This window comes from Lissotriton vulgaris, chromosome 3_1 (assembly GCF_964263255.1).
Source record: "Lissotriton vulgaris chromosome 3_1, aLisVul1.2, whole genome shotgun sequence".
In the NCBI taxonomy this organism is placed as follows: domain Eukaryota; kingdom Metazoa; phylum Chordata; class Amphibia; order Caudata; family Salamandridae; genus Lissotriton; species Lissotriton vulgaris.
Window position 1 is genome coordinate 736,219,442 of NC_141689.1, and position 24,933 is coordinate 736,244,374.

The window sequence follows — 24,933 nt, forward strand, 5'->3', positions numbered from 1 at the left end:
AGGTCCCATGATCACCCGCGACCTAATCACCCATTATCAGCCCAGCAGAAATCTTCGTTCTAGCCAGACCTTTATGGCCTCGACCCCCAGAATAAAAAAAGCTAGATCCGCCTATAATGCCGCAAGGACTTGGAATTCCCTCCCCCTCCATCTCAGAGCTGAACCCAACCTTTCATCCTTTCGTAAACAGCTAAAAACATTCCTATTCCACTCCTCTCTGTAATTCTATGCGGCTATATGCAAATCAGACCTCCTCCAAGGTTTCCCTCAGCTGGTTCCTTAGCGCTTGGACGCCCACGGGCAACAATTTGCGCTTTACAAATCCACCAAATACAAATACAAATACAAATGTTTAAGAACCTAAACATATTTAACCTAGAAAATGTGCTGCTCATAAATACTAAATGTGACAAATGAAACTAATGCTCACGTAATGTAACCTTTGAAAACAATTACAATTCTGAGTTTAAAGATGCTTGACAATGTGAAGATTTGAAGTCTTATTTAGTATTGTGAAGTACAAATGTGTATATCAAAAGTGACACATATATTAGTCAGTATTATTTTTAATAGTACCTAATATTGATATGTAACTTTTAAGAGAAGAATAATTAGAGAATTAACTAAGACAAATTAATTATTCATATTAATGTGTATTTTATTTTAATCATAATGTGATAATGATTCAGCAAGTTTTCATGTTGGCCTCAAATGCTTCTTTCCTCATTCGAAAAGCAGACTCTAGCTGAAGTAGTCATTTTGGACGCTGTGAGAACTTTTCAAGAAGTTTCTTTCTTATGCTTGCAAGCAATAGACTTTCTCTTGATTCAGCAACACTTTTGACGGAAATGTATCAATGAAATTGCAAACCCAGAACGTCTGGAAATGGACAGACAGTGAACGAAGTGAATTTTCTTACTACCAAGGAAAGCATTGAATTATTAAGTTATTTAAATTGATGCATTTGCAAAAGTATTACTTAATGCTTCTGTATTTCTTAGAGAGGTATTGATCACACCATGAGCAACCCAATGTGGGCGACCAATGGAAACCATATTCTATGATGCAATGGATACTTTGAGGATGTAATCTGAGAACCTTTGGAAGTTTAATTGCCCCCTTGGAGGAGAAGTTGCTGCTGGTTGTCATTTCAATTTCCCTGCCTGGCATACTGTCGGACTGAACTCTGATTTTCTTTCCTATGCCAAACGCTTTTCAACTGAACTGTCTGAACCTGTACTTTGCTGGCTGGTAAAGTGTGCAGGTATAACTCTTCAGCTGAAGAGTTTATAAACTCTTTCCTGTGACTTATTGTACTTTAACTCTGCATATTTGGTGGGTATAACTTAAATCCTTCAACATGATTTTCCTGATGTTCGCTCTCTCATTTCTTTCCTTAGGTAACCAGCCTATATTTATCTTATTGAATATGTATGACATTGTGTGACTGTACTAAATGATTTCTATTAAATTGAAAGATAAATGTGATTTAAGTTCTTGACCATTCAAATTGAGGCTTTAGATAAATGATTTACATGAGTAAATATATCGTATTTGAGTCATTTTTGGTGTGAACCTCCTTGTCGTATGTTTTATCATTAGAACGATCTAAAGTAATGGTTATATGTTACTAGCATGAATTGGGCATTTTCTTATTCCAGTTCCTCATTGGAAATGCCTCACGTTCTCTGAAAAAGATTCATTGGAGGACCAATGGCAGTTTAGTGTTATTTTATGGGCCTAGAGAGGAAGTAGATTGAAACTTGAAATATATGGTGTAAGTATAAGGAGAAAGATTTGCCCAGTTTTCCACTGCATCAGTTTTATTAATTGGTGTTGTGTTTCTTTTGTGTTGTGTGGCTTTCCTATTTCATTATTTAGTACAGTTAAATGCATTACACTAAGTTCCTTTGTTCAAACCTTGCGGCTCAAAGCCATAGCTACCCAGGGTTGAGCTCAAGGTTGTTCAAATTACCCTGACTGGACCAAGACAGGTTTTGCAAGTGTATCCATGGTAAGGCTAAACATCCATACCAATAAAACACACCCAAATCTTCACAGTAAGTAAACAATGAGGTGCCAGAGCTACCAACTTTGAAAATGGGGAACCAAGTACAAATCCTGGAGTCCGCTCAATATCCTGTGATCTTGGGCACATCAATTAATCTCCCAGTGCCTAATAAATGAATGTGACCTTCTGTAATGTAACCGGTGCTCATGTAAAGTGGGATTGTGAAAGAATACCTCAATCTAAGCGTGACAAGTGGAAGGACACTTATAAATAAACCAATCCAAACTTGGTTCATTCTCCACTGAAAGGGCACAAAGAGAAAGTGAAACCAGAAGTGCTGACCATTGCAAAGCAAAGAAATGAAAATGACATTGAAGCCAATCAATGGTAAGTAATGATCGGGTTCTAAACCCCTTTAATTTTAAGCTAATAAAATATCTTTCAATTGATAACGGTCTCAGACGAGACCTAAAAATGTACTCTTGAACAGTGAAAAGGAAAGTTGCAGGATATAAAACGATTATGAAAAGTAGCTGAACTAATGAACTGTAAGAAAAACTATTAGGCTGTGTTCTGTACCCATAAGTTCCAACTCCTTCCGACCTCTGCTAATAATAGACCACATCAGCTCAGTTTGATAAATGGATGAACCTTTCAGTAGCAAATGAAGAGACCTCTGAAAGAAACTGTTCTCTTGCAGTGGCGGAACGATCTATGCCCACACCTTGGTCATAGGCCCCCTGCTGACTAGTCACGGTATTTATATCCATCTGAAGCTTTATATACATTCATAGCATACATTTCCTACAATAAAGGGTCTATGTGTTTTTCCAATTCACTTTACTATACCTCCACTATGTTTTGACTGGCACGCTCACGTTATAGTTGTCTCCCTATGTGATCAGTTCGGGCTTTTCTATATCTTCATTTGGTTTAGGGCCTCTTTTGTAAAAAAAAAATGCAAAACACTGCCTTTCCTCCTTGCATTTATTGCTTCTCAAGGTCATTCCCTTCCATATTTATTTAGTCATGTCCTTTCGCTCAATGCATTTTAAAGGTCTTGGCGCTATAGCAACAATCATTTTATTGTCTTTGCATTTTGACTTTGTGATACACAACTCAATTATACCGCAAACTGCGCTTTTTTTAGTTCAACTGGATTTTTTCCTGAACTGAGAATGCTGAACTCCATCACAGCTGGCGAGTTCAGAACTGACGAGGCGAGTTTCTAACAAAGCCGCATAGCACTGAGCAGCCAACGCCGTCGCCAGCTGGTTTCATACATATACATAGGGGCAACTGTTTCCTTTCTTTTCGTGCAGAAGATGTAGGAATTCAGTGAATGCAACAGGCGCCTCTGCCTGCAGCATGTGTGGCGTTATTAGTGTTTGGAGGGGGTTGACGCCTATAGAATGCCAGGCATTGTCAAAACCTATGATTACGATCATTTAACTAACACACTCAGAAAGAGAGATTTGTTTGTACGTCTTCAGAGAACTTTCTTTATAAATACCTGTTTGATTAACAATTTCGGCATAGGGAAGGGTTGTACTTGTGGTTGTTCCATTGACAGATTGTTCTTATTGACTGGCAAATTTGCATGCAGAGTGAAGTGTATAGCTGTGGCCACTGTAATTAAGTGATTTTGCTGCATTTTTCATAGCATAATTATGGATTTGCCACATAATCCATCATCTGCTGCATAATCTACATATTTTGACAAAAAAAACATATTTCTAAGTCAAGAGAATCAAAAGTTACTAATAATGTTGCAACATGTGTTCCCATGCAGTGGAAGGCCCTTTGCAAAGGTTAACATCTTCCAGTTGCTAATTGTTGTATTTGACTGTTAAACTGTTCTTAATTATATGATTTTTTTGCCAAGTCAATATTACCACGTGCAGAAATTACAAAATCATGAAGTAATACTATCTAAATATGTGGAATATTATGCCAAATAATTTGACTTTCTGTGTCACATAATTAATGCAACACTGCCACATAATTTGGCGCTTCTCTGCCGCATAATGTGGGAGGCCCTGAATATAGGCAAGCTCCCAATGGAAGGGTGACCTGTGGTTCAAGTGGAGTGTAAAGCCTCAGGGTCAAGTTCTTAATTTCCTTTGAGAATCAAGCATGCAGGGCTGACTGGGACTGAAAATAGGCTTAGGCACCAAAATAAAGGTAGCCCCCCATTAGTGAATTAGATATTCAAAAAAAGGTCCCATGGTGGCAAATTGTAGTCATTTTGAAATTTTAAAGACATGCTGTATAATCGTTTTGCAAGGTATTTGAGCTTGCTGCTGGCAATGTTTGTTTTAATACCGGGGAAATCAGCAGTAAAAACCAGCCCAGCAGACCATAAATCAAGCTCATAAGGAGCCCAAAAAAACAGCCACACCCCAACCTGTCAGAGCAGCGTCCTGGGCAATGCCTAATTCCCCTATACCCAATAACCAAATTATTAGGGTTTACTAAATTGTGCTGCAGGAAAAGGCAAATTATGCGCCATAATGTGATAGTATTAATTCATACTTCTGTCACTTTTTAGTTACAGTTTATCATTCAAATACAGTGATAAAAGCACCTGAAAGATGACCAATCAACCTTTGCATTGGGCCTTGCACTGGGTGGCCTCACAGGTCAACGCGATTTTAGTAACTTTTGATCCGTTTGAGCTGGAAACAATTTTTTTGTTCATTTTTTTTATTGTGTAGCAGAAGGTGGATTATGTGGAAAATCCATAATTATAAGAAAAGAGTCACAGCCGCAGAATCACATAATTCCAGTGGCCCTGCCTATAGGCTAGTTCTACCCTGCCAGCATGACGCATCATTTGAGGGCGTCTATGTGAGCAAAGACCATTACTAATACAAGGATATCTGAGGGCCTGTGTGTGAGCATGCACCACTGCTGATACAAGGACAGTGACACTTCTATTTATTGCATTTGAGCACTTCTGATTCCATCCCATTCATTACAAATTATTATTTTCTTTACTTGGTGTGAGAGCTTTATTAAAAGCCCCAGGGCAAGCACGGGTTAGTGGAATACGACTGTGTCAATTAGAACCATTTACCACTGGTGTTCTGGGGTGAAACCTTTCTACTGGACCCAAACCTGAGTACAAAGCACATCCATGGCCCTCAGGTTAGCGAGGATGAGCAGTGTAAGGCTTACTCAGGAAGTTGTGGTGGGGTTAGAGATTCAGAACTCAACACACTGCCAATGCAAGATAAAAATAAAATGTCCAGTCAGTGCTTAGTCTTTAAAAAGAGCAAGTACTTTACTTAAATCACACTCAAACTATTGTACATAACTGGTTGAGAAATAGCAAGTATAAAAATGCAACAGTAATTTATAATCATCCTACTGTGACTAAAGCAGGAGGTATGCTTGACTTCTCCTGTGGAGTACTTCGTAGAAATATTTCTTGTACCAAAGTCCACAATGAGTCTTGAGCTCCCACTGGTAGGGCCCGATTCACAGAACTAACTTAAGACAAAATCCTAAACTTAAAACCATTTACTCATTTTGGTGTTTACAGAAGGCACTTGCTCATTTTGGTATTCACAGAAGGCACTTACTCATTGATGAGTAAGTGCCTTCTGTGAATACCAAAATGAGTACTCATTTTGGTATTCACAGAAGGTCTGCATCCTCAGGTTTGTGCAGTAAGGTCTGGTGGGGCTGTAAGCCTGCAGGTAGGAGAAATTCAAAACAAGGGCATAAAGGGAAAATAGTTGGCCTTAACTATCTGTTATCCCGTGGGGATCAGCCATTCCGGAGAACAGTGGGCTAGGAGGGGTTAGGGGAAATATCTTAGCTTAAAAGGGTCCCTCTTTCTCTTCCCCTTAACATTCTGCAGTGTGTCCTACTAGAAAGGATCCCTAAAATATTCTGAGGGAGACCTGCAATTCACATCTGGTTTTCTCTACAAACCTCCATTTTCGATACCATTGAATGAATCAAAACCAACAAGAATCTCAGTGTGGTTCTAGCCACCTATGTCATACACACTCCATACACACATTCAAACAATAAATCACTACATTGATTGACTAGTTTCAGAAACCATATCAATACATGTTAAAATAGACAATTTCAAATGAATCGCTGATGTTAAGACAGGCACATTTCTCAAGCCTAAAACATACTATTCAATAAATCAATGTAGCCATACTGGCTGCATGGATCCAGTATTTAAAAGCATTCTTCACCTACACACACTCATCTACATATGCTAAATGGTACACATGTGTGACATCCAACTCCCACGCTGATGGGTGTAGGATCCAGTTGCAGGGCAATGTCAGGCCTCTTTAAAAAAGGTACAAAAGACCAGTGAGGGACTCTCCCTGGCATGAACAGATGAAAAGGCATGTTTTCCCTCTTTACAGTATTGCTGCTTCCACTACAAAACCCTTCACAGCCCAGTGGGCTGATGCTTCACACTCGGGTAAGAGGACGTACATGGCATACCACCCTATACCACAGAGCCATGCTCTGGGTCTCAATTTGTGTGATAAAAGTTACTCCAGCAAACACACATTAACATCATATGTGCTGAGGCAGAGGCAAAAATCTATAGTCTCCTATGGGGAATTTGAGGCAAGAGCACAGTTTTTCCAGAGCCATGCAGTAGAACTGTATCTGTCCTAATACTTACCATCAAGCAATAACTCATCTCTTCACAAAGGACTTCCCATTACATTCTAATGGATCTTCACCATTCTTATACTCACTGTATTAAGTCTGAAAAAGTATCCGACTACCCATTTTCACCCTTCTTTTGTTTTATGCCAGTTATATTCATGATGCTTCCGGGTTCATGTTGCATGTGTGTATTTTCGTTGGTACCGATGCACAGATGCGTGTCTGACTGTTACATAAGCATAGATACTATCTACATATTTATATAAGGTTTTGGTGTGTACAAGTGCAAACTGGAAGATTTCACTACTGGGCACACAGCCCTTGCATGGTAAGTTTTTGAAGGTATATATGATTGCAGCCACTGTGTTTCTCTGCAGCACAGAGTAGAACGTTTTCTGATTTGGTGGTAACTGAGTTTCCATGTGCAGAGGAGGTGGAAGGCATACGAAGCGAAGGATGAGGCATGACTTTTCCTTGGCCAGGCCCTGCAGCCAACTCTTTGCAGGCTGGCATCCCCAGAGCACATAGCCTGCACAATGGTGGCTGACAGCAGGGTCTAGTTTATGATCCAATCCGTCTATCTTTTTAAAATGTATTTTCGGATCCACGTATCCTCCCCAGATTCTTGAGTTTCAGGATTGGAGAATCCAAGGGTGATCCAAAGTTACTGTAACAGCATTGACCTTTTTTTTTTTAAAGACAGGGCATATGCCTTTCAGATCCACCTCACATGGGCCTGGGGGTAAGGGTGTGCCCACCCTACCCCCTTATGTTCTCCTTAATTTTATTTTTCAGGATTCGGGGACTAAGTTCCTGAGATCTGTAATGGAGGCTACAACATTTCCATCTAGTGTTGTGGCCAGCCAATCAGATCCTCTCGGGTCGACGGATCCAAAATGGACGGTGGGAGCAAATGCTCCCTCTACCAATAGGATCTATTTTTGTAACTTTTGGGTTGAACAATGCCGATATCATTATCTCTCTAGGCCCTTCACGTCTACCCTGAGCACTTTTGTAAATGCACATTTCTCAAAAACTACCAAATGGATTTCCACTAAACCAAGCAAAGACACTTCTTAAGTAAAGATTTTCCTCTATGATAAACTTGATGTAATTCCATTCAGCCATTTTTCTATATTGGAGAGCAAAACCTCCTATGGGAATTTAAATATGAAAATGCTCTTTTGGGACTCACCAATTCTACCTGGTCCCAACTAAGTTTCATGAAAATGTGTGAAATGACACTGAAGTTATTGAGAAAATGAAAAATGCCTTTACTGTGTAACCACTGTGTTATATATATATATTTATTCCTAGTTATTGTTAGGACCTATTTTCCATAGGAAATCCACAACATTCTATTCCCAATAACTTTGGCGCCAGTTGGCGAATCTATGTGAAATTTTCAAAACTCGTGGGGCGCTCCGGTCCACTCCTATCCTGAAAGTCTCTGGCTGATTCGTTAAACGGGTGCAGAGAAAAAAGGGGTGTCCCAAAACATGTTTTCCCCATGCAATTTTTCATAGGAACCTTTGGTCGCAGCTACAGCCCAAACTGCTGAATAGAATTACACCAAATTTGGCAAAAAGGTAGCCCTTGGTCAGAGTCGTGCCTTTCGGTTAAATGGTGTGAATCCGTTCAGTAGTTCCTGTGAAAATCAAAAGTAAAATCACATACCAACGCAAACATTTTTAGATTTGGAAGAGATGAGCAGATTATCGGGGACTGGATCTGGATCCGCCACGGGATCGCTTGCTGGACTGACGTATGTGCTGGATCTATGTTGGTTGTGTGGTCGACGGGTATGCAGTTGCACTTTTGATGTATCTTACCTTTCCTTTGGGACATGAGCACAATTGGAGGGCAGGGGTGTTGGGGGGTTATTTTATAATGCGGTTTTGCTCATCTCTATACACGTCAAAGTCATTATAATTGTGTACTTGATGTGTGCAGAAGTCTCTGGAATGCAGAGCTATGCAGCATATGTGAAACGTGACAAATAAAATTTGTTTAAAAAAAAAAGTAAAATCACATATACATCTATGGGTGCGGAGGATCCGCGCACCCTAAGTGCACCCTGCCGTGTTACTCTGGGAGGAATAAGTAAAATGCAGAAAGTTGCTGAAAACAAACTCAAACTTAATGGGGGAAAGACCGAACTCCTCCTTTTTGGTAACAATGCAGCTCTGTGGGGCCCACATCACTGCCCGTCCCAGATATGTCCTCTTCCTTCCCCCTCTAAAACTGCCCGCAACCTTCGCATCATTTTTGATGACCATATGTCCATGAAGCAACAAGTGGTCAGAGTTGCTTCGACCTGTTTCACTATCCTAAAGTGGCTCAGGAAGATTATATGGATGCTTCCTCAGGACACACAAAAAAACGTAGTCCAGGCTCTAATAACATCTGGACTGGACTACGGCAACATCCTGTACCTAGGTGCCAGCAAGGAAGTAACGAGGAAACTTCAGATGGTACAAAACGCAGCGGTTAGGTTACTTTTCAAACTGCCTAACAAATCCTCCACATCAACCCTCTTACGAAACCTTCACTGGCTCCGAATTGAAAGTCGCACAAAGTTCAAAGCCATGTTCTATATGCACAGGATCAACTCAGGCAGGGCACCACCCTATCTTAGAACTCTAGTTCACCAATACTGCTGTTCACGTGTCCTCCTTTCCTCAAACCAGCACAAGTTTCAGGTACCTAGGATAAATCGAGCTAGAATGGGCAGACATTCCTGTTCGTACCTAGCGCCCTCCCTCTGGAATTCTCTCCCCCATCACCTTCGCACAGAACCCAGTTACCTCAAATTTCGCAGGGATCTAAAAAGGTGGTTGTTTAACCAATAGACTATTCTCTACTCCAGGCCCTGAGTCTCACTTTGCTAGATCCTTTTTCATCCTGTCCATAGCGCCGGGAAACCTCCAGGTAGCTGCGCGCTCTATATATATAAATATAATAATAATAATAAAATAGTCCCATATCTTGGCTCTTGGAATATGCAAACTCTGCCTGCAGTCCTTGGTATAAAGGTAGGACAGAGCCCTCTAGTCAGGGAGACAAGATTTCTCCATTAGAATCCTGAGACCAGCACCAGTTGTGACAATAAAACGATTTTGTACTCCAGGGTTGCGATATTGACCACCGGCTCTAAGGTTCCGGACCCAAATCCTGGTTGTTCTACAGCCTACCAGAAGAAGCTATCTTGGGGCCTACTGTTAAGGATGGAGCTAACTGACTGCTTAAGAGAAGCACTGGAGTTGCCTATGCACAAGAAAGAGGCTGACTAAAAGCGGGGAACAGGGAAGGAGCAGAGACGACAATGAACTCAAACTGACATTGCAAGGAGGGCTTGCATTGCTTAAGCTGGAGTGTAATGTCTAGGAGATCCAGGAGAGCTTGCTACAAATGCTGCAGTTAGAGTTCCCATGACTGTGAAGTATTCCCAAAAAACAATGGTGTGTTTCGCGGGCTTCCCACTAAAGAACCTCAGTGCATGGACCTGTGAAGAGCTGACGGCAATGTAACCTCATTCGGCAATCTCAACAAATAAACCTGAGTGCCTGTGGGGTTCTAGGCATAGGGGGAAGAGGTTCCCCATTGTGAGAGATTACATTGATCAATATCTTATAATCACAGCTGCATTCCATGGTAGGCTCCAAGCTTTGTACTACAGACGCTGAAAAGAAGTAAAAATTACTGTGGAATTGTAACTTCAGAAGATGAGGGAATCATTGCTTGTTGGGGACTGATCAAATACAATGCATGGGCCAAGGGGTAAACCAAGTCACAGGAGATCCTCATGAACAGTTCACAGGATATTCCACCATGAGGGCTAAGGTCTCATTTGCATTCGGTCATTGCTTGATACCTATCCTAGAGTAACAGCCTAGGCTGTTCCACAAAATTGATGCAGTTAGTTCATAGAATACTGGTGTACCACTTGAAGTCCATCAGATAATTATGTATAGTATTGCTGTGTGTGACTTTTTCTGTCCTAGGTAAAAGCACTGGCTGGACATTGGTTTATTGATAGTTACCGGGTGGTTTGTTTAGTTCAGAATCTCTGACCACACACCACCACCATCATTAAGCCTTGCACTGCTCAAATTTGCTACCCTGAGGGTCACGAGCTCAGTTTGCTGCTCAACAGTATGTTTAAGTCCTAGGACCCAGTTGTAATTGTCACAATCTGTGCCCAGTATCCACATCCTACGCCAGAACTCATGAATACCTTCTCACCCACTAGGATACCCAAATGCTTTTGGGACAACCTGCAAAACTTCAGATCAGTTGGCCAGAACATACCAGAACCTCTGTAATTGTGCCAGCATGAAACCAGCCTTGGAAGCTCTTCAGTGGCTCCTAGTTGATATAAGAAGGGGAGAGGATGTAGCTTAATGGGTAGGGCGGTGGACCTCAAATATGGTGAACCCAGGTTCGAGTCTCAGCAGCACGCTCAACAGCCTGTGATTCTGGGCAAATCTCTCCATCTCCCTGCGCAAACAAAAATGAATGTGTCCTTATGTAACGTAACTGGTGCTCATGTAAAGAACTCTGATACCTTTGGGTCACGTTCGCACAATATAAAACTCTGAAAAGAGAAAAAAAAGAATCAAATTTAAAGAACTCTCTTTAATACCTAAAGCAGAAGCAGCAAGTAACTGCATGCCAGCTACTGCACTGGTAAACCAACAAGGATTCAATCAACAGCGAATGGTGGTTAAGCCCCTGAAACATAAGCACAAGTGCTGAACCCAGCCACCTGCAATTCAGAAAACCCATCATAACTGAATTTTCACACTGACTTTTGATGAAAGCCTTTAATGAAAATGGCAGTGCATGGGGAATACAGGACATGTCCCAGGAACTGGCCTCCAGCTGTAATCTAATTGCCATCTAAGGCCTTTTCTATTCACTTAGGTGAACACTTACTTCATTGCTGTGTAGTGGCCAAAAAAGCATGCACATTACATTATAAAAATCCAAACAAACAAGCAAATAAACAATGTTTGAATTAAGATAGAACTGTAATCCCATAATTTGCGAAACAGCTCTTTATTATCAAAATGCATATGTTCTGCTTTTTTTTGCAACCTCCCTCTTATTGGGGTTTCAGATATTTTGTCCCAATTTACTTGCCATAAATATTTCCTAGGACACATGTTTTGCACATTAGATGATAGCACTTGTTAGCTTTCACGCTTCACACTTTCCATCATGTCTGTCTTCCAGTATAACGCATTTGGCACTTACTTTCACAGCTGTAACAGTGCCAATTTTCTTGCTTCATGAAATAGGGCAAGTTCCATAAATTTGCAAAAGCTTTTCTTACATTGTGATAACCCAAGTATGTCATGAGCAACTGTGCCTTCAAGCTGCTGTCTGTAGAAGCTACTAATTTATCAGACACCTTCTTCTAAAACTCTAGCACAAGGTCCAAAACAGGAGAATACAAGTAGCCTTCAGAGGACCTAATTACGAGTAAAATCACAGTAGTAATTGGGTGTGATAAACTGATCCTTTTGTGAGGTTTGGCGGAATAACATGCAGATTGTATTGATTGCTGCACCTAAGTTTGCAGGTCATGGAAAATGTCCGAATCTTGTTCCCTTGTTGCATTCCTTTCTTTTTATGTTTATATTTTTATTGAGCAGTACATAGCCACTACACGAGAAAAGAAGAGGAAAATGTTCTGTCTATATACAATCAAGATAAACAAGAGCACAACATGACAAAGCAATCCATGAAGACAATATACAGTGCAAATTAGTTAACTGTCGACTGTAAATAATATAATCAATTCATGTTGTGCGAGATAAAATTTAACAATCTCTCTGCTCCTCTCCTCTCCCCTCCCTTTTACAAAGTGCTAAATATTCAGGAAATATACAGATCAAAGGGAGAGAGAGGACTAGATAGGCTAGTCCGGATCCCCTGGGTTATATATATAAATCAATAGGGACTAGCTAATTTTAGGGAGAGTATAGAAGACTCAAGTACGTCAGACAATAGTGGTAAGGAGAAACACTGTTTTCCTTAAAAAGCCCTCACCCACCGACCTAGTCGGTGGCATGTTTCATCATCGGGCCCACCACAGTGGCACCGAATGTGCCCCGGGTGTGCTGCAACGCCAGGTGACTGCGGAGCTGGTATATTGCTGAGTGTGCAGTGAAGGAGTGAGATTAGTGAAGTTTAAAATGCTATACAGAAGGTCCCAGCGCCCGAGGGTTAACAAGTTTTGATAAACTGGGTCTCTGTTAGCAGGTTAAAAAGGCAAGAGGACGTAATTAGGAGTATTATAATGACCTCCAACGTCCAGTGTGGTCTACATGTTTCAGCCAGTGCCTTTATATTCTAAGCTGGCTTTCCTCAGGACCGATAGGATTAGTGAAAATGGTGCGAAATAAATTATAATAAACTATATTAAGTGTTTGTGTTGTTTTCTTTATTATGTGTTGCGCACGCTATGGCGCTGTAACTGTTAGAGGGGGATTCCCTCAAGCTTTGCTACATAAAACACAAAAGACAGAGACAGGACGTACAGGGGAGAGTCATGTTAGAGTGGTATATCTTTTAAGCCACTGATAGCCGACTTATAAGGTGGTGTGCGACCTATATACGGCTAGTGTGGGCTCATGACTACTGCATGAACCTTGTGAGGGTTTAATGAAACCGTTAGTGAGGGGTGGTGGGCTAAAAAACGAAATCACAAGGTGAGGTGTAGGTAAGAATAGATACTGGGTCCTCACTCTGTGTTTTCTGGTACAAAGCCTCATGGGTTCACTGCACACTCAGCAATATACCAGCTCCGCAGTCACCTGGCGTTGCAGCACACCGGGGCAAATATTCAGGGAACTCATCCGTTAGTGGCTCTCCGATTCACCAGTCATTAAAAACAAGGAACTAGTGCATGATATAGCATGATTATAAAGAGAAAATCTTGGAAAATCTATACTAATATAATAAAGAGAGAGCCCAAACATTTGAGGCGGGTAATCTCAGGAACCACAGCACCAATCACAACACCCAATACAGCATTGGAAAGGACAGTTGCAGCAGATGGACATAGGCTATACAGCTGCCCACCATATACATTAGAAACGTAAAAGAACCTTACCGGCAAAGTAGTCCCTTGTGGGCGTGAGCGTGGGCGGGGCGCGGCATGACGACAAAAAAAAGCGTTCCTTAAACGTGTGCGTTGTGCTGGGGGCATGTGCTGGGGGCGTGAACAAGGACAATGGGCGCGGCAATTGCGCAGCACCAAGGGGTGTGGCCAATGGGTGCGACAAACTGCAACAATCGCACGGCACACCCCCCCCCAAAAAAAACGTGCCTTGAGGGCGTGTGGAAAACAAACATGTGCGTTGGGCCGGGGGCATGGCCAAGGCCAATTGATGCGGCAATTGTGCGGGAGCAATGGGCGTGGCCAATGGGCGTGGCAATTGCCGGGGCTTAGGCAGGGCAGACGCGACTGATCGTGCCTGCAGGGACAATAACTGCACAGTATCATGCCCGCTGTCAGCCAGTCAACTCTCTGCATAAAGGACCGTGCCTGAGGGGACACTAACTGCAGCGTCTCCTGCGTGCTGTCGCACACTCAACTCTCTGTATAAACGAATTGACACCAAACGCACAACATCAACCAGGGCTGGAGCCAGGCTCAGGCGGTGGATGGCGCGACTAAGCGCGCCTGCTGGGACACTAACCTTTGAACTGACTGCACTTTCCCAAGCGCGCAGTGTCTCCAGAGCGCGCTGTCACCCACTCAACTCTCTGTATCAATGACTTTACACCAGAAGCCCAACATCAAACAAAACTGGAGCCGGGCCTCAAGCGGGGGATGACGCGATTCAGCGTGCCTGCGGGGACACGAAATTTACAACTGAATGCACTTTCAAACACGCTTACCTACGGAAGTGGAGTACATACACACTAGAGACATCTGCTAATACTTCTTACCCCGAGGTACATACAGTATCTGCACACACATGCCTAACTATTGTGACACTTCATGCTAAAAATGTTGTCTACCGCGAGATTTTAAAATACATTTCCCTTGCCTATTACACACATTGCACACATTCTATTTCATACCCGGACAACGTCAGGACCGGCTGCTAGTATAAATATGAAGGAAATGCATAACATCTAACAACGCTGGCCCCAAAACCTATGTAAGATGCAGGCAGAAAAAGTGTCCAGTGCAAGTAATGTCGTCAAAGCGCATAGTGCGAAGTGTAATCTGATAGATTTTGCCATTTGCTGACTTGACCATTAAATAAGGACTGTACAATTGGTATATAGTCCAGAAAGTCAGGGAGGCCTGACAAAAGGTCGAGATATTCGTCAAAAACCCACCCAACGTGGCTGTTTAAGCTGCTGATAAGACTAAAGGCTTTATCACGAGTTTGGCTGTCCTCCTATCGGTCTGCCACTGCCGTACCCGCAGGAGGACCGCCAAACCCGTTTTGCACCCACCTACCAGATAATGAGTGTAATCCAGTGCAGGTGGGCACTGCTGCAGCTCTCTCACAGGCTGCAGCTGTATAAGGCTCATAGGAGAGCCTTAATAGCAAACCGCTGTTGTGAATGCGCCTGTAGCACATTCCTGCACGGTGTGGCATGCATGCCTCAGCGTGCAGGAATGGGTGTGCAATTCCAGGCCCTGGCCCATGCACCCTCAGGCCTAGAAGTGCCAGGGGCCCTGCTAGGGCCCCCTTAGTTGCCCTCTGCCCCACTTTTCATAACAGGCTCACCGCCATGAAATGGGCAGTGGAAAGATAACTCGTAATATGCCAGCGGTGTCGTCATTGGCACTGCCAGCATGTTGAGGCTGGTTACAGACTGCCGGCGCAGCGGGATCCTTGATCCCGGCGGAGCCGGCGGTCTTGTGGCGGTCCGACTGCTACACTCAGAATACTGCGGGTGAACCCACAGTGGTGGCAGTGGTCGGACCGTCAGCATGAGTACGGCAGTCCTGAGGACTGTCATACTTATAATAAGGTCCAAAGAGTATCACTCAATACTCAACTGGCGATGTAGATGTATTTACCCCTTCCAACCTATGTCTGGCATGGCTGGATTGTGTAATATGGATCCTGACATTTCCCCCACGGAACACCCCAATCGTCTGGCATAGGCTTCCTCTAAAGCTTTAGCTCTCTACATTTTGGCTTGCCAGTGGTCCAAGGATTGAACTTCTGTTGTTCTCCATTTTTGTAGTATTAGACTATGGGCCACTGCAATGCCAATAAACACCAGATACTGAACATTTTTATTAGCTTTCCACGCAGTTTGAGAAGAGCCAAATAGTGCAAGCGTGATTTAGTGGGATCTCAGGAGATGCGTGGTGTCTGCAAGCACCTGAAAAACTTTCTCTTAGAAATTACGAAGAGCTGGACATGTAAAGAAGATAATGGACACACCTTCTGCTATATTGAATTGACATTTAAAGCATTGATCGGGACCTGCATTGGCCATTTTATGTAGTATGTGGGGGATGTAATATGCCAACCACCGAGATAAGAAGGTACATTTTTTTAAATGTGCACTCCACAGAAATTATAACTCAATTATGCGATATAAGTCCATTCTCCCTTAGTGATGGAGCACTTAGTGGTAAGGAGGATGTTAGCCAGGATGTCATTTACCAAGAGAGACTTGGTGTTCTTGTGCAGAGCCCGATACCAATTCCCCACACCCGTTAGGTGGCTTTTGTATAGAAGGTGTGTCACCGCATGCGTTTCTAAGCTCATAGCTGAATAAACTGCAGAAATTAGGTTGAATATCCGCTGACAATTGAACATTAAAGTTCTAGCGTGGTCCCCACAGATGCAAGTTTATTTCGGGCCATGTTGCACGTCTTTCACCTGCAAAAAAATCACCTAGCCTACTGAATCCCTTTTCTCTAGAAAATACAAGGTCTATAAATAGGCAGTCGTCTAGCAGTGTTAAAACATGGCAATTTGGAACCTGCCAAACTACATTAAATGTCTTTATGCGATACTCAAGGTCGTGAAGTGACTTGTATCTTGTTTTCTTTGGAAGTTCGGCTACTTTTAAGAAAGACTGCAGATCGATTTTATTAGCCATCCGTGCCAAGATAACATTGTGAGATGGGCCTGTGTCTACCATTATTCGGGCAATATTATCTAAAAGAGCTGCTTAATAGAATGTTTGGCAATGAGGGAAAGCTATTTTGGTCCTGGGCTGTTTATGGTTCCATATAAATGTTTGAAATAATTGATCGAGCTCTATGAAATATGACCCATTTATTGTGATAGAAGGTGTAGTCAATAAAAAAGCACTAGTGGAAGAATTGACATATTTTATTAGGGCCACCCTGCCTATTAAAGATAGAAGGAGAGAGCCTCATCTGTCTAAAAGCATTTTAATATTTAGAAAAGTTGCTTTGTAGTTTAAATGAAACAGTTAAGAGTAAGTATTTGTTACCTAAATGCCAAGATACCTAATAGGACGTTGAGGTGAATATTAATGCTGAAGATCTCGCGGCGAATCGTTAGGGGATGAGTTGAACAATAGAATCTTTGTATTAGATTGATTGACCTTATATCTCCCTATCCCTGTGAACATGTTCAATGGATATTTGCTGTGTCAGGTTTTAAATAAAATATAATGTCATCAGCGAAGAACTTGATTTTGAGCATCCTGATTAATGGGGGCGGGGAAGGGGGGGTTATTGTTACATCGTTATGAATTCTGATTGCCAGTGGTACAATGGAGATAGTGAACAGTACTGGGGACATGCAACAACCCTGGCAAGTGCCCTGGTTAACTTTGACCACACATGCTTCTTTTGAGTTGATAATCACTTTGGCCACTGCGCCTTGATAAAGATTCCATAACATTGTTAAAAATTGTTCAGGAAAGCCACATTTCCTAACAATAAAAAACATGGCATTCCAATTACCAAAATCGAATGCTTTTCAGGCAAACAAACCTAATTATTTGCTTGAATTAAAAAGCTGGTGTTTGCGGATATTTACCTGCCTGGTAAAAAAACACTCTGGTCCTTATGTATTAAATTGTTTGCTAGTCGGATAATATGTAAAGTCCAGATGTTTGCAAATGATTTATAATCTGAATTTAAAAGACTGATTGGTCTATATGAATTAACATTAGTGGCACAATTGGATTTTTTGGGAAAACTGACAATTATTGATTCCTTAAAAGATTGGGGAATGCCCTTCCCATCCCAAACTGTTTGAACTGTCTGACTAAGAAGGGAAGCAATTTCTTAGCAAAAATGTATACACTTCACGGGAATACCATCACTACTATTAACCCAACCATTTGGCATACGTTTAAGAGCATATATTGCCTCAGCCACTTGAATTTCCTCCAAGACTGACTCATGTTGTTCTTTCATCAATTGGAGCAGTGCAAGGGTCTGGAAGAACTGGTCTGATCTGGGTCTTGGAACATCCTCCATGTACTCATAGATGTTGTGATAGTGCTTAATAAATAACTCAGAAATCTTGCTGCTTTCGTCCATTAGAAGATGGGTATCTGGGGTTTCAATTGCGTCTATTATATGTTTATTCTTTCTGAGACTAGTGGGCCATGCAATAACATTTTGCAATATGCTAGCTTTACTAATTGATTTTTTGTCGAAATGCCAGGTGACTATTGATCTCTTCAGTTAAGAAGAAGCCACGCATCTCCAGTTTGGCTCTGACAAATTCCTCTTTTCTCATCTGTGTATTCCCTTTAGACATGTTTGTATTGGCAGCACTATCCACCATTGCTTGCAGCAAGTGGAGCCGTGTATTGTACTCTTTGCTTTTATGAGCAAGTTGGCTGCGAAAGGTGGCCTTCAAGGGCCAGACTGGGAACCGAAACCGGCCCTGGCAAACGGCTCGGCCTGCTCCTCCACTGGGGGGGGTGGTGTGTGGCCGAGCTGTTCTCTAGGGCCAGTTTTGGCCAATTTTGTTACCGGCGGCTTATATTCCTGGCCCCCCGGTAACGAAAATGGCCCCCACCCTTGCACCCCGGGGAATTGCCCGGTGCCCGCTGGGGCTAGTCCGGCACCTCATACCATAATGTTGTCTGCCATACCCATGTTGTCCTTAAAGAACTCATCAATTAAAGATATGATTTTGTCTAACCGAAATGGAATCAGAAAGCAGAGCATGGTTAAATTGCCATCTAGGGCGGGCTTTTGTTTGTGCATTTAGCTAACAGTGGGTCAAATCTATGAAATGATTGGAAAATGCGTTTGCTTGACACTGAATCGACCGAGTGATAAGAAAGAAATCTATTGAAGAGGTTGAGTTAAACTGTTGTAAATAGTAAGTTTATTGCTTAAACTGTAGATGCTCCTCACACAATGGGTCTTTCAAAGAAAAGTCATGCTTTAATACCATAAAAACTTTTAGCGTACAAGGCTTTAGTTGTTTTTTCATCCAATTAGAAGTGTCAAAACCAAGATCCTGAATATAATTAAACCCCCCCTCCACCTCCAAATCATTGGGCTGTCAGCGGCCATTGCTAGATTATGTATTTGCACCAGTGATTCTGTATAATCACTGATAGGGCCATAATAAATTATCAAATATAACCGTTTGTCCATGACAAAATCCTTAATCCACAGCGAACGCCCTTTATTATCCCTGATAATGTCCCATATTTTCCAATCTTTTTGTATTGGCCAAACAAATGTATAACCCCCGGTACACAGACAAAATATTGAGTTTTAAATATCGATATACAATTATATCGAAGTTTAAATATCGATGGGACAAAATATCGAAGGTAAGTAATATCGACAGTCTTAATATGGATATTAGTATGATATCAGTAGTATCGAAGTTTTAAATATCGATGTCAATAATATCGAAATAATAACTTTGATGTTACTAATATCAATTTTTAAATAAATTTAGTGTATATTATATTGTATTTAGTATGTTTTATTATTTATTTTTAATGTAATTTAATTAAATATTGTCTATTACTACTGTAGCGGGTTGTGGGTTTATAGGGGAATAGGGTGGGAAGTAATTTAATTATGTTAAATTAATTATTAATTAGTAGGAATTATTAATTAATTAATTGAGAATTAATTTTTTATTAATTTTAATTAATTGATTAATTGATAAATATGTTCTGTAGCGGGTTATGGGTTTATAGGGGAATAGGGTGGGAAGTAATTTAATAATAATTAATTAATTAATATATGTTTGTAAATATTTTAATTGGTAATTAATTTATATTAATTAGTTAATTAATTAATATACTTTTGTACATATTTTTAATTATTAATTAGTTGGTAATTAATTAATATTAATTAGTTAATTACATTAATTAGAGTAATTTTTTTATATATAATTCTTTTTTATTCTTAATTAATTAATTGGGAAAAATAATATTAATTATTAAATTAAATTAATTACAGCTAATGTGCTAATATATTTACTTTATTGTTATTGTTAATTAATAATTAATTGGTAATTAAATAATATTAATTAATTTTGGGTAAAGGAGTATTTTTAGGGTTCAGGGTCAGTTTTCAGTTTTTGGGTAAAGGGGTATTTTTAGTGTTCAGGGTCAGTTTTCAGTTCTTGGGTAAAGGGGTATTTTTAGGGTTCAGGGTCAGTTTTCAGTTTTTGGGTAAAGGGGTATTTTTAGGGTTCAGGGTCAGTTTTCAGTTCTTGGGTAAAGGGGTATTTTTAGGGTTCAGGGTCAGTTTTCAGTTTTTGGGTAAAGGGGTATTTTTAGGGTTCAGGGTCAGTTTTCAGTTTTTGGGTAAAGGGGTATTTTTACGGTTCAGGGTCAGTTTTCAGTTCTTGGGTAAAGGGGTATTTTTAGGGTTCAGGGTCAGTTTTCAGTTTTTGGGTAAAGGGGTATTTTTAGGGTTCAGGGTCAGTTTTCAGTTTTTGGGTAAAGGGGTATTTTTAGGGTTCAGGGTCAGTTTTGGGTTTTTGGGGTACAGGGATATTTTTAGGGTTCAGGGTCAGTTTTGGGTTTTTGGGGTACAGGGATATTTTTAGGGTTCAGGGTCAGTTTTGGGGTTTTGGGGTACAGGCGTACAGGGTAAAAATAAAAAAAATTACATTAAATCAATTAAATGAAATTAAAAATAAGAAAATTACATTAAATTATTAAGTGTTTTATTTATTTTAAATGTATATGTATTAGTTTTAATTTTGTTTTAATATTTTTATTTAATATTTGTAAAATTATATATTTTAAAATTATTTTTACATTATTATTAATACATTTAAAAAAACGATATTTTTAATTTCGATATTTTTGTACTACGATATAATTTTTTCGATATTTTTGTACTTACCTTTATGAAGATATGACTCCGATATTTTTGATGTCGATATTTTTGTGCCGATATTTTTGTATTTCGATATTCTGTCTGTCGATATTATGTCAGACATTCATAACCCCCTGTTAGAAATGGGGGTCTCTGGTTGGCAATGGTTTTCACCTTCATCCAAGTAGGGACCCTTGCTTCTAGTCAAGGTAAGGGGGTTACACCCTTAAACAACCCCAGTTCACCTACTGAGTAGCTTGGCACGACCTGACAGGGTTAGCTCAGAGGCAGTGTGTAAAGCATTTGTGCAAACATACAGTAATACAGTGAAAACACTACAAATGGACACCACCCCAGTTTAGAAAAATAAGTAATCTTTATCTAAACCAAAAGAGACCAAACCAACATAAATCAAACATACAATAATCAAAATATGCACTTTGCAAGAATAACCTTAAAAATGTAGTTTGTTGAAGTCGTTAGTTGTATCCGGTGCTACAGCGATGCTGAAAACAACCAAATCCAACAGTTTCAGTCGGCCGCGTTGTCGCGGACCGGCGTCGGTGTCAGAAACCTTAGAAACATGACCGATAGTTCCAGCCACCTGCGTCGGTGTGGGCTGGTCACGGCAAACATTGCAGTTGCATTGTGATGTGGAGCGGTGCTGCGTGTGGTGCCCTCAGGTCATGGTGCAGGCTGCAGCTTGGTGACGGTCATCCAGTGGCATCATGAAGACCAGGGTGGCGGTGCGAAGTGGGGCGGTGCTCATTGCAATGCTGACAGGTCAAGGTGCAGGTGGCGGTGCCAGTCGATGGAAACTGGCATCAGTGGGCCCAAACTGCGGTGTGGGACAGGGCGGTGCGCTGTAAGACTTACAAACGGTGCCCCCAAACCATGGTGTAGACAGTGCTGGCAAAGTCAACTTTCAGTGGCATTGGTGAGACCAGGGCAGTGGAGTGAATCAAGGCGGTGCGGAGTGCGGTGCCCACAGTTCGCGGTGCAAGCGAACTGTGGGCGGTGGTCGACGGTGAGACCGGGGTTGTGGTGCGAATTGTGGTGGTGCCCTCTGCTGTGTCTACAGATCACAGCGCCAGCAGCAGAGTCAGTGATGGCATCCGACTGCGGTTTCCCTCTGTGGCAACTGAAATGCATGGTCCCAGAGGAAAGTGAAGTCTTTGCTGTTCCTGAGACTTCTTGAACCGGGGGCAAACTCTACTTCAAGCCCCTGGAGACACTCAGCAGAAAAAGTTACAGAAAGTTCAGTCCAGTCCTTTCACTGCCCAAGGCAGAAGCAGCTACTGCAGGTCAACACAACAAAGCACCCAGCAAAGTGGTAGTCTCTCCTCAGATCTTCCCCAGCCTTTCTTCTTCTTTGCAGATTCCTTGATCCAAGCGAGTTCTAAAGTTATGGGGTCTGGGCGCCAATATTTATACCACATGTCCCTTCGTTCTCTTGTGGCAGAGTGTGTCAGTGTTCAGTTCAAACCAGTTCTGTCCTCTGTGACCCAGGTTCCTGGCAGGAGGTGGCAACAGCATTTTCCAAGGCAGACCAGGCCTATGCAGGTGCAAGAAAATCTACCCCCACTACTCTAAATGCAGCCCAGGCCTATTCAGCCGAGCCTTGACTCATCCAGGAAAGTTAGGACTCACCTCAAACCCCCCAGTGGCTGTCTGAAGAGATTGCACACCCCACCCCTGTCACACCAAAGCCAGACAGTCAATCCACAAACTAGCAGAGGCACACAAGATGGCTAAGCAAGAAAATACCCATTTTCTAAAAGTGGTATTTTCAAACACACAATATAAAAATCATCTTTACTAAAAGATGCATTTTTATAATCTGAGTTCAGGCATATTAAACTCCATCTTTCTACCTTGTCCCAATAGGAGGTTATACTTATAAGATGTTATAAATTAAATCCTATTCTATTATATAGGACAAATAGCCTTTCTGTAGTGAAAACGAAAATACACTGCATTTCACCATCAGGACATGTCACACACACCAGTACATGTCCTACCTTTCACATACACTGCACCCTGCCCACAGGGGTACCTTGGGCCTACCTTAGGGGTGGCTCACATGTAACTAAAGGGAAGGTTAGGGCTTGGCAAGGGGGTGCACCTGCCAAGTCGACATGGCAGTAAATGCATACAGACAGTGCAGTGGGAGTAATGAGTTACTTTTACAGGGATACTTCTGTGAGTGGCACAATCAGTTCTGGAGGCCCATTTAGTAACTTACCAGTAAATCAGAAATGCTAATCATGGAAACACCAATCCATAAAATAATTTAAATTGGTAGCACTTGCACTTTGGCATTGATCAGCAGTGGCAAGGTGTCCAAAGCATCTAGACCAGCAAAACGAAATCCAGCACACAGCAAAAAATACAGGAGGCAGAAGCAAAAAGACAGGGGAAAACTACGCCAAGAATGCCAGGTCTAACACGCCCTCACTGCAACCCCTGCCAGTGCATAAAACAAGAGAGAGTATCTCTTAGGAATGAAGGATTTAGGAAAATTATTTTTAAGGTGAGTCTCTTGAAGGAAAATTGCATCTGGCTTGAATGTTGACAACCAGCTCAGCAGGTCACGGTTTTTACATTTATTGAAGATCCTGTTAGTGTTACATGAAATGCTCAGTCTGAAAGGTCAGCCTGATAACTGACACCCGTTTTTGCACCCTTTGTTGTCGCCTAGATGGATATAACTCAACTGAACTTTAAAAAGGAACCAAACCTTGGCAATGTATCTGCTCATTTTTGCTGCTTGTCCCAAGTCCCCCCCGCCCCCCCTACCGAATCCAACAGGGAGAAATGTCCACCGACTTCCACGTTAGCTCAAGCCTGATAACTAGGGTGCCTTGTTATTGCACCTGCCATTGCTCCAAGTGACCCTCCCCACCAGCCGATGATCAACAGGATGCCTTAGTCATGCTAAGAGAACACCCCAGGGGATACCCAATTCGCTACAGGTAAACAGTGTGGGGGGAACATGGCGGCTGCAGGTTGAGCTGCCACGGGTAATTGTCCTAGAATGGAGACCCCTGAATCGGCTCCCAATACTATTCATTCTAAAATTATGGAAATACCCACCTTAATATGGTCCTCTGAAGAAGAAAGGAGCTTAGGTGGCGCATTACGGAATATGGTTCCGGTCCCTATCAGTGATAGGTTTGAAGCCCTGGCATCAAGTGAAGTGAAAGAAAAGTCTGAGGCTCTGTCTTGGAGGAGTACATTGAAAGAAAATACGGAGAAACCCCTAAGGAAATAGTAGAGGAATCATTGATGGGTATCCTTTTGGGGCTAAAATAAGAGATAAAAAATTGGTTTGAATTCTTAGAGGCCAATCAGGTGGGGATCTAAGCTTCATGCTCTGCGTTAGCACAGATGCATAATGAAGTCGCTACCCATACCAGAACATTGGAAGAGGAGGTAGGATCAATACGCAAGATGTGGCAAAAAATGCTACTGGGGTCACCATGTTGGTTAAGCCAAATTAAAATTTGAGGGAGGACCTTGAGAGGGTTGAGAATCACTCACGGAGGAATAACCTAAGATTCTTGAATATCCTTGAGGCAGAGGAAGGGGCAGACATAAAGGCCTTTATAATCAGCCTCCTGCGAGATAGAGTCTTAAAAGACAGGCAAGACATTAATTTCAAGCCGGAGATCGAGAGAATACACAGAGACCCTTTCAGGCAGGATCCCCAATGGCCTAAACCAAGGAAGATCCTGTTTAATTTCCTCTCATGTGCGGTTAAGGAGACACTCTTGAGTGCGACCCTAAGGGATGGTTGTTACATTGTTAATGGTTTTCTGTCATAATTAAATAGGCCATATCTAAGGCAGATCTTCGGAAATTGGGAGCAAAAGTACAATTAAAATTCCCCGCAATGCTCTGCATCATTTGGAATAACAAAATATATAACTATTTTGCTGTGGAAGAGGTATATGCATTAATAGACTCCATC